Raw genomic sequence first — 13304 nt, forward strand, 5'->3', positions numbered from 1 at the left:
AGCCCCTCTGTTTCAGCCCCTCTGTTTCAGCCCCTCTGTATCTCACCCTCCTTTTGAGCCCCTCGGTTTCTCGCCCTCTGTTTGAGCCCATCTGTTTCAGCCCCTCTGTTTCACTCCTCGGTTTCTCACCCTCTGTTTCACCCCCACTGTTTCAGCCCTTTTGTTTCTCGCCCTCTGTTTCAGCCCCTCTGTTTCAGCCCCTCTGTTTCTCGCCCTCTGTTTCTCGCCCCCTGTTTCAGCCCCTCTGTTTCAGCCCCATTGTTTCAGCCCTTCTGTTTCTCACCCTCTGTTTCAGCCCCTCTGTTTCAGCCACTCTGTTTCAGCCACTCTGTTTCAGCCCCTCTGTTTCTCGCCCCCTGTTTCAGCCCCTCTGTTTCAGCCCCTCTGTTTCAGCCACTCTGTTTCAGTTCCTCGGTTTCTCGCCCTCTGATTCAGCCCCTCTGTTTCTCGCCCTCTGTTTCAGCCCCTCTGTTTCAGCCCGTCTGTTTCAGCCCCTCTGTTTCAGCCCCTCTGTTTCTCGCCCTCTGTTTCTCGCCCTCTGTTTCTCGCCTTCTGTTTCAGCCCCTCTGTTTCAGCACCTCTGTTTCAGCCCCTCTGTTTCAGCCCGTCGGTTTCTCGCCCTCTGTTTCAGCCCCTCTGTTTCTCGCCCTCTGTTTCAACCCCTCGGTTTCTCGCCCTCTGTTTCAGCCCCTCTGTTTCAGCCCCTCTGTTTCTCGCCCTCTGTTTCAGCCCCTCTGTTTCTCGCCCTCTGTTTCAGCCCATCTATTTCAGCCCCTCTGTTTCAGCCGCTCTGTTTCAGCCCCCCTGTTTCTCGCCCCCTGTTTCTCGCCCCCTGTTTCAGCCCCTCTGTTTCAGCCCCTCTGTTTCTCGCCCCCTGTTTCAGCCCCTCTGTTTCAGCCACTCTGTTTCTCGCCCCCTGTTTCAGCCCCTCTGTTTCAGCCCCTCTGTTTCTCGCCCTCTGTTTCAGCCCCTCTGTTTCTCGCCCTCTGTCTCTCGCCCGCTGTTTCAGCCCCTCTGTTTCAGCCCCTCTGTTTCAGCCCCTCTGTTTCAGCCCCTCTGTTTCTCGCCCTCTGTTTCAGCCCCTCTGTTTCAGCCCCTCTGTTTCAGCCCGTCTGTTTCTAGCCCTCTGTTTCAGCCCCTCTGTTTCAGCCCCTCTGTTTCAGCCCCTCTGTTTCTCGCCCTCTGTTTCTCGCCCCCTGTTTCCGCCCCTCTGTTTCAGCCCCTCGGTTTATCGCCCTCTGTTTCAGCCCCTCTGTTTCAGCCCCTCTGTTTCTCGCCCTCTGTTTCAGCCCCTCTGTTTCAGCCACTCTGTTTCAGTTCCTCGGTTTCTCGCCCTCTGTTTCAGCCCCTCTGTTTCTCGCCCTCTGTTTCAGCCCCTCTGTTTCAGCCCTTCTGTTTCAGCCCCTCTGTTTCAGCCCCTCTGTTTCAGCCCCTCTGTTTCTCGCCCTCTGTTTCTCGCCCTCTGTTTCTCGCCTTCTATTTCAGCCCCTCTGTTTCAGCACCTCTGTTTCAGCCCCTCTGTTCCAGCCCCTCGGTTTCTCGCCCTCTGTTTCAGCCCCTCTGTTTCTCGCCCTCTGTTTCAGCCCCTCGGTTTCTCGCCCTCTGTTTCAGCCCCTCTGTTTCAGCCCCTCTGTTTCAGCCCCTCTGTTTCTCGCCCTCTATTTCAGCCCCTCTGTTTCAGCCCCTCTGTTTCAGCCCCCCTGTTTCTCGCCCCCTGTTTCTCGCCCCCTGTTTCAGCCCCTCTGTTTCAGCCCCTCTGTTTCTCGCCCCCTGTTTCAGCCACTCTGTTTCTCGCCCCCTGTTTCAGCCCCTCTGTTTCAGCCCCTCTGTTTTTCGCCCTCTGTTTCAGCCCCTCTGTTTCTCGCCCTCTGTTTCTCGCCCGCTGTTTCAGCCCCTCTGTTTCAGCCCCTCTGTTTCAGCCCCTCTGTTTCAGCCCCTCTGTTTCTCGCCCTCTGTTTCAGCCCCTCTGTTTCAGCCCCTCTGTTTCAGCCCCTCTGTTTCTAGCCCTCTGTTTCAGCCCCTCTGTTTCAGCCCCTCTGTTTCAGCCCCTCTGTTTCTCGCCCTCTGTTTCTCGCCCCCTGTTTCCTCCCCTCTGTTTCAGCCCCTCGGTTTATCGCCCTCTGTTTCAGCCCCTCTGTTTCAGCACCTCTGTTTCTCGCCCTCTGTTTCAGCCCCTCTGTTTCTCGCCCTCTGTTTCAGGCCCTCTGTTTCAGCCCCCCTGTTTCTCGCCCTCTGTTTCAGCCCCTCTGTTTCTTGCCCTCTGTTTCCGCCCCTCTGTTTCTCGCCCTCTGTTTCAGACCCTCTGTTTCAGCTCCTCTGTTTCAGCCCCTCTTTTTCTCACCCACTGTTTCAGCCCCTCTGCTTCTCGCCCTCTGTTTCAGCCCCTCTGTTTCAGACCCTCTGTTTCAGCCCCTCTGTTTCTCGCGCTCTGTTTCAGCCCCTCTGTTTCAGCCCCTCTGTTTCTCGCCCCCTGTTTCAGCCCCTCTGTTTCAGCCCCTCTGTTTCTCGCCCTCTGTTTCAGCCCCTCTGTTTCTCGCCCTCTGTCTCTCGCCCGCTGTTTCAGCCCCTCTGTTTCAGCCCCTCTGTTTCAGCCCCTCTGTTTCAGCCCCTCTGTTTCTCGCCCTCTGTTTCAGCCCCTCTGTTTCAGCCCCTCTGTTTCAGCCCCTCTGTTTCTAGCCCTCTGTTTCAGCCCCTCTGTTTCAGCCCCTCTGTTTCAGCCCCTCTGTTTCTCGCCCTCTGTTTCTCGCCCCCCTGTTTCCGCCCCTCTGTTTCTGCCCCTCGGTTTATCGCCCTCTGTTTCAGCCCCTCTGTTTCAGCCCCTCTGTTTCTCGCCCTCTGTTTCAGCCCCTCTGTTTCAGCCACTCTGTTTCAGTTCCTCGGTTTCTCGCCCTCTGTTTCAGCCCCTCTGTTTCTCGCCCTCTGTTTCAGCCCCTCTGTTTCAGCCCTTCTGTTTCAGCCCCTCTGTTTCAGCCCCTCTGTTTCTCGCCCTCTGTTTCTCGCCCTCTGTTTCTCGCCTTCTGTTTCAGCCCCTCTGTTTCAGCACCTCTGTTTCAGCCCCTCTGTTTCAGCCCCTTGGTTTCTCGCCCTCTGTTTCAGCCCCTCTGTTTCTTGCCCTCTGTTTCAGCCCCTCGGTTTCTCGCCCTCTGTTTCAGCCCCTCTGTTTCAGCCCCTCTGTTTCAGCCCCTCTGTTTCTCGCCCTCTATTTCAGCCCCTCTGTTTCAGCCCCTCTGTTTCAGCCCCCCTGTTTCTCGCCCCCTGTTTCTCGCCCCCTGTTTCAGCCCCTCTGTTTCAGCCCCTCTGTTTCTCGCCCCCTGTTTCAGCCACTCTGTTTCTCGCCCCCTGTTTCAGCCCCTCTGTTTCAGCCCCTCTGTTTCTCGCCCTCTGTTTCAGCCCCTCTGTTTCTCGCCCTCTGTTTCTCGCCCGCTGTTTCAGCCCCTCTGTTTCAGCCCCTCTGTTTCAGCCCCTCTGTTTCAGCCCCTCTGTTTCTCCCCCTCTGTTTCAGCCCCTCTGTTTCAGCCCCTCTGTTTCAGCCCCTCTGTTTCTAGCCCTCTGTTTCAGCCCCTCTGTTTCAGCCCCTCTGTTTCAGCCCCACTGTTTCTCGCCCTCTGTTTCTCGCCCCCTGTTTCCTCCCCTCTGTTTCAGCCCCTCGGTTTATCGCCCTCTGTTTCAGCCCCTCTGTTTCAGCCCCTCTGTTTCTCGCCCACTGTTTCAGCCCCTCTGTTTCTCGCCCTCTGTTTCAGGCCCTCTGTTTCAGCCCCCCTGTTTCTCGCCCTCTGTTTCAGCCCCTCTGTTTCTTGCCCTCTGTTTCAGCCCCTCTGTTTCTCGCCCTCTGTTTCAGCCCCTCGGTTTCTCGCCCTCTGTTTCCGCCCCTCTGTTTCTCGCCCTCTGTTTCAGACCCTCTGTTTCAGCTCCTCTGTTTCAGCCCCTCTTTTTCTCACCCACTGTTTCAGCCCCTCTGCTTCTCGCCCTCTGTTTCAGCCCCTCTGTTTCAGACCCTCTGTTTCAGCCCCTCGGTTTCTCGCCCTCTGTTTCAGCCCCTCTGTTTCAGCTCCTCTGTTTCAGCCCCTCTGTTTCTCGCCCTCTTATTCAGCCCCTCTGTTTCTCGCCCTCTGTTTCAGCCCCTCTGTTTGAGCCCCTCTGTTTCAGCTCCTCTGTTTCTCGCCCTCTGTTTCAGCCCCTCGGTTTCTCGCACTCTGTTTCAGCCCCTCTGTTTCAGCCCCTCTGTTTCAGCCCCTCTGTTTCTCGCCCTCTGTTTCAGCCCCTCGGTTTCTCGCCCTCTGTTTCAGCCCCTCTGTTTCAGCCCCTCTGTTTCAGCCCCTCTGTTTCTCGCCCTCTGTTTCAACCCCTCGGTTTCTCGCCCTCTGTTTTAGCCCCTCTGTTTCAGCCCCTCTGTTTCAGCCCCTCTGTTTCAGCCCCTCTGTATCTCACCCTCCTTTTGAGCCCCTCGGTTTCTCGCCCTCTGTTTCAGCACCTCTGTTTCAGCCCCTCTGTTTCACCCCTCGGTTTCTCACCCTCTGTTTCAGCCCCACTGTTTCAGCCCTTCTGTTTCTCGCCCTCTGTTTCAGCCCCTCTGTTTCAGCCCCTCTGTTTCTCGCCCTCTGTTTCTCGCCCCCTGTTTCAGCCCCTCTGTTTCAGCCCCATTGTTTCAGCCCTTCTGTTTCTCACCCTCTGTTTCAGCCCCTCTGTTTCAGCCACTCTGTTTCAGCCCCTCTGTTTCAGCCCCTCTGTTTCAGCCCCTCTGTTTCAGCCCCTCTGTTTCTCGCCCTCTGTTTCAGCCCCTCTGTTTCTCGCCCACTGTTTCAGCCCCTCTGTTTCAGCCCCTCTGTTTCTCGCCCTCTGTTTCAGCCCCTCTGTTTCTCGCCCTCTGTTTCTCGCCCTCAGTTTGAGCCCCTCTGTTTCAGCCCCTCTGTTTCAGCCACTCTGTTTCAGCCCCTCGGTTTCTCGCCCTCTGTTTCAGCCCCTCTGTTTCTCACCCTCTGTTTCAGCCCCTCTGTTTCAGCCCTTCTGTTTCAGCCCCTCTGCTTCAGCCCCTCTGTTTCTCGCCTTCTGTTTCTCGCCCTCTGTTTCTCGCCTTCTGTTTCAGCCCCTCTGTTTCAGCACCTCTGTTTCAGCCCCTCTGTTTCAGCCCCTCGGTTTCTCGCCCTCTGTTTCAGCCCCTCTGTTTCTCGCCCTCTGTTTCAGCCCCTTGGTTTCTCGCCCTCTGTTTCAGCCCCTCTGTTTCAGCCCCTCTGTTTCTCACCCTCTGTTTCAGCCCCTCTGTTTCTCGCCCTCTGTTTCAGCCCTTCTATTTCAGCCCCTCTGTTTCAGCCCCTCTGTTTCAGCCCCTCTGTTTCAGCCGCTCTGTTTCAGACCCTCTGTTTCTCGCCCTCTGTTTCAGCCCCTCTGTTTCTCGCCCACTGTTTCAGCCCCTCTGTTTCAGCCCCTCTGTTTATCGCCCTCTGTTTCAGCCCCTCTGTTTCAGCCACTCTGTTTCAGTTCCTCGGTTTCTCGCCCTCTGTTTCAGCCCCTCTGTTTCTCGCCCTCTGTTTCTCGCCCTCTGTTTCTCGCCTTCTGTTTCTCGCCCTCTGTTTCAGCCCTTCTGTTTCAGCCCCTCTGTTTCAGCCCCTCTGTTTCTCGCCCTCTGTTTCTCGCCCTCTGTTTCTCGCCTTCTGTTTCAGCCCCTCTGTTTCAGCACCTCTGTTTCAGCCCCTCTGTTTCAGCCCCTCGGTTTCTCGCCCTCTGTTTCAGCCCCTCTGTTTCTCGCCCTCTGTTTCAGCCCCTCGGTTTCTCGCCCTCTGTTTCAGCCCCTCTGTTTCAGCCCCTCAGTTTCAGCCCCTCTGTTTCTCGCCCTCTGTTTCAGCCCCTCTGTTTCTCGCCCTCTGTTTCAGCCCCTCTATTTCAGCCCCTCTGTTTCAGCCCCTCTGTTTCAGCCCCCCTGTTTCTTGCCCCCTGTTTCTCGCCCCCTGTTTCAGCCCCTCTGTTTCAGCCCCTCTGTTTCGCGCCCCCTGTTTCAGCCCCTCTGTTTCAGCCACTCTGTTTCTCGCCCCCTGTTTCAGCCCCTCTGTTTCAGCCCCTCTGTTTCTCGCCCTCTGTTTCAGCCCCTCTGTTTCTCGCCCTCTGTTTCTCGCCCGCTGTTTCAGCCCCTCTGTTTCAGCCCCTCTGTATCAGCCCCTCTGTTTCTCGCCCTCTGATTCAGCCCCTCTGTTTCAGCCCCTCTGTTTCAGACCCTCTGTTTCTAGCCCTCTGTTTCAGCCCCTCTGTTTCAGCCCCTCTGTTTCTCGCCCTCTGTTTCTCGCCCCCTGTTTCCGCCCCTCTGTTTCAGCCCCTCGGTTTATCGCCCTCTGTTTCAGCCCCTCTGTTTCAGCCCATCTGTTTCTCGCCCTCTGTTTCAGCCCCTCTGTTTCTCGCCCTCTGTTTCAGCCCCTCGATTTCTCGCCCTCTGTTTCAGCCCCTCTGTTTCAGCCCCTCTGTTTCAGCCCCTCTGTTTCTCGTCCTCTGTTTCAGCCCCTCTGTTTCTCGCCCTCTGTTTCAGCCCCTCTGTTTCAGCCCCTCTGTTTCAGCCCCTCTGTTTCTCGCCCCCTGTTTCAGCCCCTCTGTTTCAGCCCCTCTGTTTCAGCCCCTCTGTTTCTCGCCCTCTGTATCTCGCCCCCTGTTTCAGCCCCTCTGTTTCAGCCCCATTGTTTCAGCCCTTCTGTTTCTCACCCTCTGTTTCAGCCCCTCTGTTTCAGCCACTCTGTTTCAGCCCCTCTGTTTCAGCCCCTCTGTTTCTCGCCCCCTGTTTCAGCCCCTCTGTTTCAGCCCCTCTGTTTCAGCCCCACTGTTTCAGCCCCTCTGTTTCTCGCCCTCTGTTTCAGCACCTCTGTTTCTCGCCCACTGTTTCAGCCCCTCTGTTTCAGCCCCTCTGTTTCTCGCCCTCTGTTTCAGCCCCCCTGTTTCTCGCCCCCTGTTTCTCGCCCCCTGTTTCAGCCCCTCTGTTTCAGCCCCTCTGTTTCTCGCCCCCTGTTTCAGCCCCTCTGTTTCAGCCACTCTGTTTCTCGCCCCCTGTTTCAGCCCCTCTGTTTCAGCCCCTCTGTTTCTCGCCCTCTGTTTCAGCCCCTCTGTTTCTCGCCCTCTGTTTCTCGCCCGCTGTTTCAGCCCCTCTGTTTCAGCCCCTCTGTTTCAGCCCCTCTGTTTCAGCTCCTCTGTTTCTCGCCCTCTGTTTCAGCCCCTCTGTTTCAGCCCTTCTGTTTCAGCCCCTCTGTTTCTGCCCCTCTGTTTCTCGCCCTCTGTTTCAGCCCCTCTGTTTCTCGGCCTCTGTTTCTCGCCTTCTGTTTCAGCCCCTCTGTTTCAGCACCTCTGTTTCAGCCCCTCTGTTTCAGCCCCTCGGTTTCTCGCCCTCTGTTTCAGCCACTCTGTTTCTCGCCCTCTGTTTCAGCCCCTCGGTTTCTCGCCCTCTGTTTCAGCCCCTCTGTTTCAGCCCCTCAGTTTCAGCCCCTCTGTTTCTCGCCCTCTGTTTCAGCCCCTCTGTTTCTCGCCCTCTGTTTCAGCCCCTCTATTTCAGCCCCTCTGTTTCAGCCCCTCTGTTTCAGCCCCCCTGTTTCTTGCCCCCTGTTTCTCGCCCCCTGTTTCAGCCCCTCTGTTTCAGCCCCTCTGTTTCGCGCCCCCTGTTTCAGCCCCTCTGTTTCAGCCACTCTGTTTCTCGCCCCCTGTTTCAGCCCCTCTGTTTCAGCCCCTCTGTTTCTCGCCCTCTGTTTCAGCCCCTCTGTTTCTCGCCCTCTGTTTCTCGCCCGCTGTTTCAGCCCCTCTGTTTCAGCCCCTCTGTTTCAGCCCCTCTGTTTCAGCCCCTCTGTTTCTCGCCCTCTGTTTCAGCCCCTCTGTTTCAGCCCCTCTGTTTCAGCCCCTCTGTTTCTAGCCCTCTGTTTCAGCCCCTCTGTTTCAGCCCCTCTGTTTCTCGCCCTCTGTTTCTCGCCCCCTGTTTCCGCCCCTCTGTTTCAGCCCCTCGGTTTATCGCCCTCTGTTTCAGCCCCTCTGTTTCAGCCCATCTGTTTCTCGCCCTCTGTTTCAGCCCCTCTGTTTCTCGCCCTCTGTTTCAGCCCCTCGGTTTCACGCCCTCTGTTTCAGCCCCTCTGTTTCAGCCCCTCTGTTTCAGCCCCTCTGTTTCTCGTCCTCTGTTTCAGCCCCTCTGTTTCTCGCCCTCTGTTTCAGCCCCTCTGTTTCAGCCCCTCTGGTTCAGCCCCTCTGTTTCAGCCCCCCTGTTTCTCGCCCCCTGTTTCTCGCCCCCTGTTTCAGCCCCTCTGTTTCAGCCCCTCTGTTTCTCGCCCCCTGTTTCAGCCCCTCTGTTTCAGCCCCTCTGTTTCAGCCCCTCTGTTTCTCACCCTCTGTTTCTCGCCCCCTGTTTCAGCCCCTCTGTTTCAGCCCCATTGTTTCAGCCCTTCTGTTTCTCACCCTCTGTTTCTGCCCCTCTGTTTCAGCCACTCTGTTTCAGCCCCTCTGTTTCAGCCCCTCTGTTTCTCGCCCCCTGTTTCAGCCCCTCTGTTTCAGCCCCTCTGTTTCAGCCCCACTGTTTCAGCCCCTCTGTTTCTCGCCCTCTGTTTCAGCCCCTCTGTTTCTCGCCCACTGTTTCAGCCCCTCTGTTTCAGCCCCTCTGTTTCTCGCCCCCTGTTTCAGCCCCTCTGTTTCAGCCCCTCTGTTTCTCGCCCCCTGTTTCAGCCCCTCTGTTTCAGCCACTCTGTTTCTCGCCCCCTGTTTCAGCCCCTCTGTTTCAGCCCCTCTGTTTCTCGCCCTCTGTTTCAGCCCCTCTGTTTCTCGCCCTCTGTTTCTCGCCCGCTGTTTCAGCCCCTCTGTTTCAGCCCCTCTGTTTCAGCCCCTCTGTTTCAGCTCCTCTGTTTCTCGCCCTCTGTTTCAGCCCCTCTGTTTCAGCCCTTCTGTTTCAGCCCCTCTGTTTCAGCCCCTCTGTTTCTCGCCCTCTGTTTCAGCCCCTCTGTTTCAGCCCCTCTGTATCTCACCCTCCTTTTGAGCCCCTCGGTTTCTCGCCCTCTGTTTGAGCCCATCTGTTTCAGCCCCTCTGTTTCACTCCTCGGTTTCTCACCCTCTGTTTCAGCCCCACTGTTTCAGCCCTTTTGTTTCTCGCCCTCTGTTTCAGCCCCTCTGTTTCAGCCCCTCTGTTTCTCGCCCTCTGTTTCTCGCCCCCTGTTTCAGCCCCTCTGTTTCAGCCACATTGTTTCAGCCCTTCTGTTTCTCACCCTCTGTTTCAGCCCCTCTGTTTCAGCCACTCTGTTTCAGCCCCTCTGTTTCAGCCCCTCTGTTTCTCGCCCCCTGTTTCAGCCCCTCTGTTTCAGCCCCTCTGTTTCAGCCCCTCTGTTTCAGCCCCTCTGTTTCTCGCCCTCTGTTTCAGCCCCTCTGTTTCTCGCCCTCTGCTTCAGCCCCTCTGTTTCAGCCCCTCTGTTTCTCGCCCTCTGTTTCAGCCCCTCTGTTTCAGCCACTCTGTTTCAGTTCCTCGGTTTCTCGCCCTCTGTTTCAGCCCCTCTGTTTCTCGCCCTCTGTTTCAGCCACTCTGTTTCAGCCCTTCTGTTTCAGCCCCTCTGTTTCAGCCCCTCTGTTTCTCGCCTTCTGTTTCAGCCCCTCTGTTTCAGCACCTCTGTTTCAGCCCCTCTGTTTCAGCCCCTCGGTTTCTCGCCCTCTGTTTCAGCCCCACTGTTTCTCGCCCTCTGTTTCTGCCCCTCGGTTTCTCGCCCTCTGTTTCAGCCCCTCTGTTTCAGCCCCTCTGTTTCAGCCCCTCTGTTTCTCGCCCTCTGTTTCAGCCCCTCTGTTTCTCGCCCTCTGTTTCAGCCCCTCTATTTCAGCCCCTCTGTTTCAGCCCCTCTGTTTCAGCCCCCCTGTTTCTCGCCCCCTGTTTCTCGCCCCCTGTTTCAGCCCCTCTGTTTCAGCCCCTCTGTTTCTCGCCCCTGTTTCAGCCCCTCTGTTTCAGCCACTCTGTTTCTCGCCCCCTGTTTCAGCCGCTCTGTTTCAGCCCCTCTGTTTCTCGCCCGCTGTTTCAGCCCCTCTGTTTCTCGCCCTCTGTTTCTCGCCCGCTGCTTCAGCCCCTCTGTTTCAGCCCCTCTGTTTCAGCCCCTCTGTTTCAGCCCCTCTGTTTCTCGCCCTCTGTTTCAGCCCCTCTGTTTCAGCCCCTCTGTTTCAGCCCCTCTGTTTCTAGCCCTCTGTTTCAGCCCCTCTGTTTCAGCCCCTCTGTTTCAGCCCCTCTGTTTCTCGCCCTCTGTTTCTTGCCCCCTGTTTCCGCCCCTCTGTTTCAGCCCCTCGGTTTATCGCCCTCTGTTTCAGCCCCTCTGTTTCAGCCCCTCTGTTTCTCGCCCTCTGTTTCAGCCCCTCTGTTTCTCGCCCTCTGTTTCAGCCCCTCGGTTTCTCGCCCTCTGTTTCAGACCCTCTGTTTCAGCCCCTCTGTTTCAGCCCCTCTGTTTCTCGTCCTCTGTTTCAGCCCCTCTGTTTCTCGCCCTCTGTTTCAGCCCCTCTGTTTCAGCCCCTCTGTTTCAGCCCCTCTGTTTCAGCCCCCCTGTTTCTCGCCCCCTGTTTCTCGCCCCCTGTTTCAGCCCCTCTGTTTCAGCCCCTCTGTTTCTCGCCCCCTGTTTCAGCCCCTCTGTTTCAGCCCCTCTGTTTCAGTCCCTCTGTTTCTCGCCCTCTGTTTCTCGCCCTCTGTTTCAGCCCCTCTGTTTCTCGCCCTCTGTTTCAGCCCCTCTGTTTCAGCCCCTCTGTTTCTCGCCCCCTGTTTCAGCCCCTCTGTTTCAGCCCCTCTGTTTCAGCCCCACTGTTTCAGCCCCTCTGTTTCTCGCCCTCTGTTTCAGCCCCTCTGTTTCTCGCCCACTGTTTCAGCCCCTCTGTTTCAGCCCCTCTGTTTCTCGCCCTCTGTTTCAGCCCCTCTGTTTCTCGCCCTCTGTTTCTCGCCCTCAGTTTCAGCCCCTCTGTTTCAGCCCCTCTGTTTCAGACACTCTGTTTCAGCCCCTCGGTTTCTCGCCCTCTGTTTCAGCCCCTCTGTTTCTCGCCCTCTGTTTCAGCCCCTCTGTTTCAGCCCTTCTGTTTCAGCCCATCTGTTTCAGCCCCTCTGTTTCTCGCCCTCTGTTTCTCGCCTTCTGTTTCAGCCCCTCTGTTTCAGCACCTCTGTTTCAGCCCCTCTGTTTCAGCCCCTCGGTTTCTCGCCATCTGTTTCAGCCCCTCTCTTTCTCGCCCTCTGTTTCAGCCCCTCGGTTTCTCGCCCTCTGTTTCAGCCCCTCTGTTTCAGCCCCTCTGTTTCAGCCCCTCTGTTTCTCGCCCTCTGTTTCAGCCCCTCTGTTTCTCGCCCTCTGTTTCAGCCCCTCTGTTTCAGCCCCTCTGTTTCAGCCCCCCTGTTTCTCGCCCCCTGTTTCTCGCCCCCTGTTTCAGCCCCTCTGTTTCAGCCCCTCTGTTTCTCGCCCCCTGTTTCAGCCCCTCTGTTTCAGCCACTCTTTTTCTCGCCCCCTGTTTCAGCCCCTCTGTTTCAGCCCCTCTGTTTCTCGCCCTCTGTTTCAGCCCCTCTGTTTCTCGCCCTCTGTTTCTCGCCCGCTGTTTCAGCCCCTCTGTTTCAGGCCCTCTGTTTCAGCCCCTCTGTTTCAGCCCCTCTGTTTCTAGCCCTCTGTTTCAGCCCCTCTGTTTCAGCCCCTCTGTTTCAGCCCCTCTGTTTCTCGCCCCCTGTTTCCGCCCCTCTGTTTCAGCCCCTCGGTTTCTCGCCCTCTGTTTCAGCCCCTCTGTTTCAGCCCCTCTGTTTCTCGCCCTCTGTTTCAGCCCCTCTGTTTCTCGCCCTCTGTTTCAGCCACTCGGTTTCTCGCCCTCTGTTTCAGCCACTCGGTTTCAGCCCCACTGTTTCAGCCCCACTGTTTCAGCCCCTCTGTTTCTCGCCCTCTGTTTCAGCCCCTCTGTTTCTCGCCCACTGTTTCAGCCCCTCTGTTTCAGCCCCTCTGTTTCTCGCCCTCTGTTTCAGCCCCCCTGTTTCTCGCCCCCTGTTTCTCGCCCTCTGTTTCAGCCCCTCTGTTTCAGCCCCTCTGTTTCTCGCCCTCTGTTTCAGCCCCTCTGTTTCTCGCCCTCTGTTTCTCGCCCGCTGTTTCAGCCCCTCTGTTTCAGCACCTCTGTTTCAGCCCCTCTGTTTCAGCCCCTCTGTTTCTCGCCCTCTGTTTCAGCCCCTCTGTTTCAGCCCCTCTGTTTCAGCCCCTCTGTTTCAGCCCCTCTGTTTCTCGCCCTCTGTTTCAGCCCCTCTGTTTCAGCCCCTCTGTTTCAGCCCCTCTGTATCTCACCCTCCTTTTGAGCCCCTCGGTTTCTCGCCCTCTGTTTGAGCCCATCTGTTTCAGCCCCTCTGTTTCACTCCTCGGTTTCTCACCCTCTGTTTCAGCCCCACTGTTTCAGCCCTTTTGTTTCTCGCCCTCTGTTTCAGCCCCTCTGTTTCAGCCCCTCTGTTTCTCGCCCTCTGTTTCTCGCCCCCTGTTTCAGCCCCTCTGTTTCAGCCCCATTGTTTCAGCCCTTCTGTTTCTCACCCTCTGTTTCAGCCCCTCTGTTTCAGCCACTCTGTTTCAGCCCCTCTGTTTCAGCCCCTCTGTTTCTCGCCCCCTGTTTCAGCCCCTCTGTTTCAGCCCCTCTGTTTCAGCCCCTCTGTTTCAGCCCCTCTGTTTCTCGCCCTCTGTTTCAGCCCCTCTGTTTCTCGCCCTCTGCTTCAGCCCCTCTGTTTCAGCCCCTCTGTTTCTCGCCCTCTGTTTCAGCCCCTCTGTTTCAGCCACTCTGTTTCAGTTCCTCGGTTTCTCGCCCTCTGTTTCAGCCCCTCTGTTTCTCGCCCTCTGTTTCAGCCACTCTGTTTCAGCCCTTCTGTTTCAGCCCCTCTGTTTCAGCCCCTCTGTTTCTCGCCTTCTGTTTCAGCCCCTCTGTTTCAGCACCTCTGTTTCAGCCCCTCTGTTTCAGCCCCTCGGTTTCTCGCCCTCTGTTTCAGCCCCACTGTTTCTCGCCCTCTGTTTCAGCCCCTCGGTTTCTCGCCCTCTGTTTCAGCCCCTCTGTTTCAGCCCCTCTGTTTCAGCCCCTCTGTTTCTCTCCCTCTGTTTCAGCCCCTCTGTTTCTCGCCCTCTGTTTCAGCCCCTCTATTTCAGCCCCTCTGTTTCAGCCCCTCTGTTTCAGCCCCCCTGTTTCTCGCCCCCTGTTTCTCGCCCCCTGTTTCAGCCCCTCTGTTTCAGCCCCTCTGTTTCTCGCCCCTGTTTCAGCCCCTCTGTTTCAGCCACTCTGTTTCTCGCCCCCTGTTTCAGCCGCTCTGTTTCAGCCCCTCTGTTTCTCGCCCGCTGTTTCAGCCCCTCTGTTTCTCGCCCTCT

This window comes from Chiloscyllium punctatum, chromosome 10 (genome assembly GCF_047496795.1).
Source record: "Chiloscyllium punctatum isolate Juve2018m chromosome 10, sChiPun1.3, whole genome shotgun sequence".
Taxonomy (NCBI): Eukaryota; Metazoa; Chordata; class Chondrichthyes; order Orectolobiformes; family Hemiscylliidae; genus Chiloscyllium; species Chiloscyllium punctatum.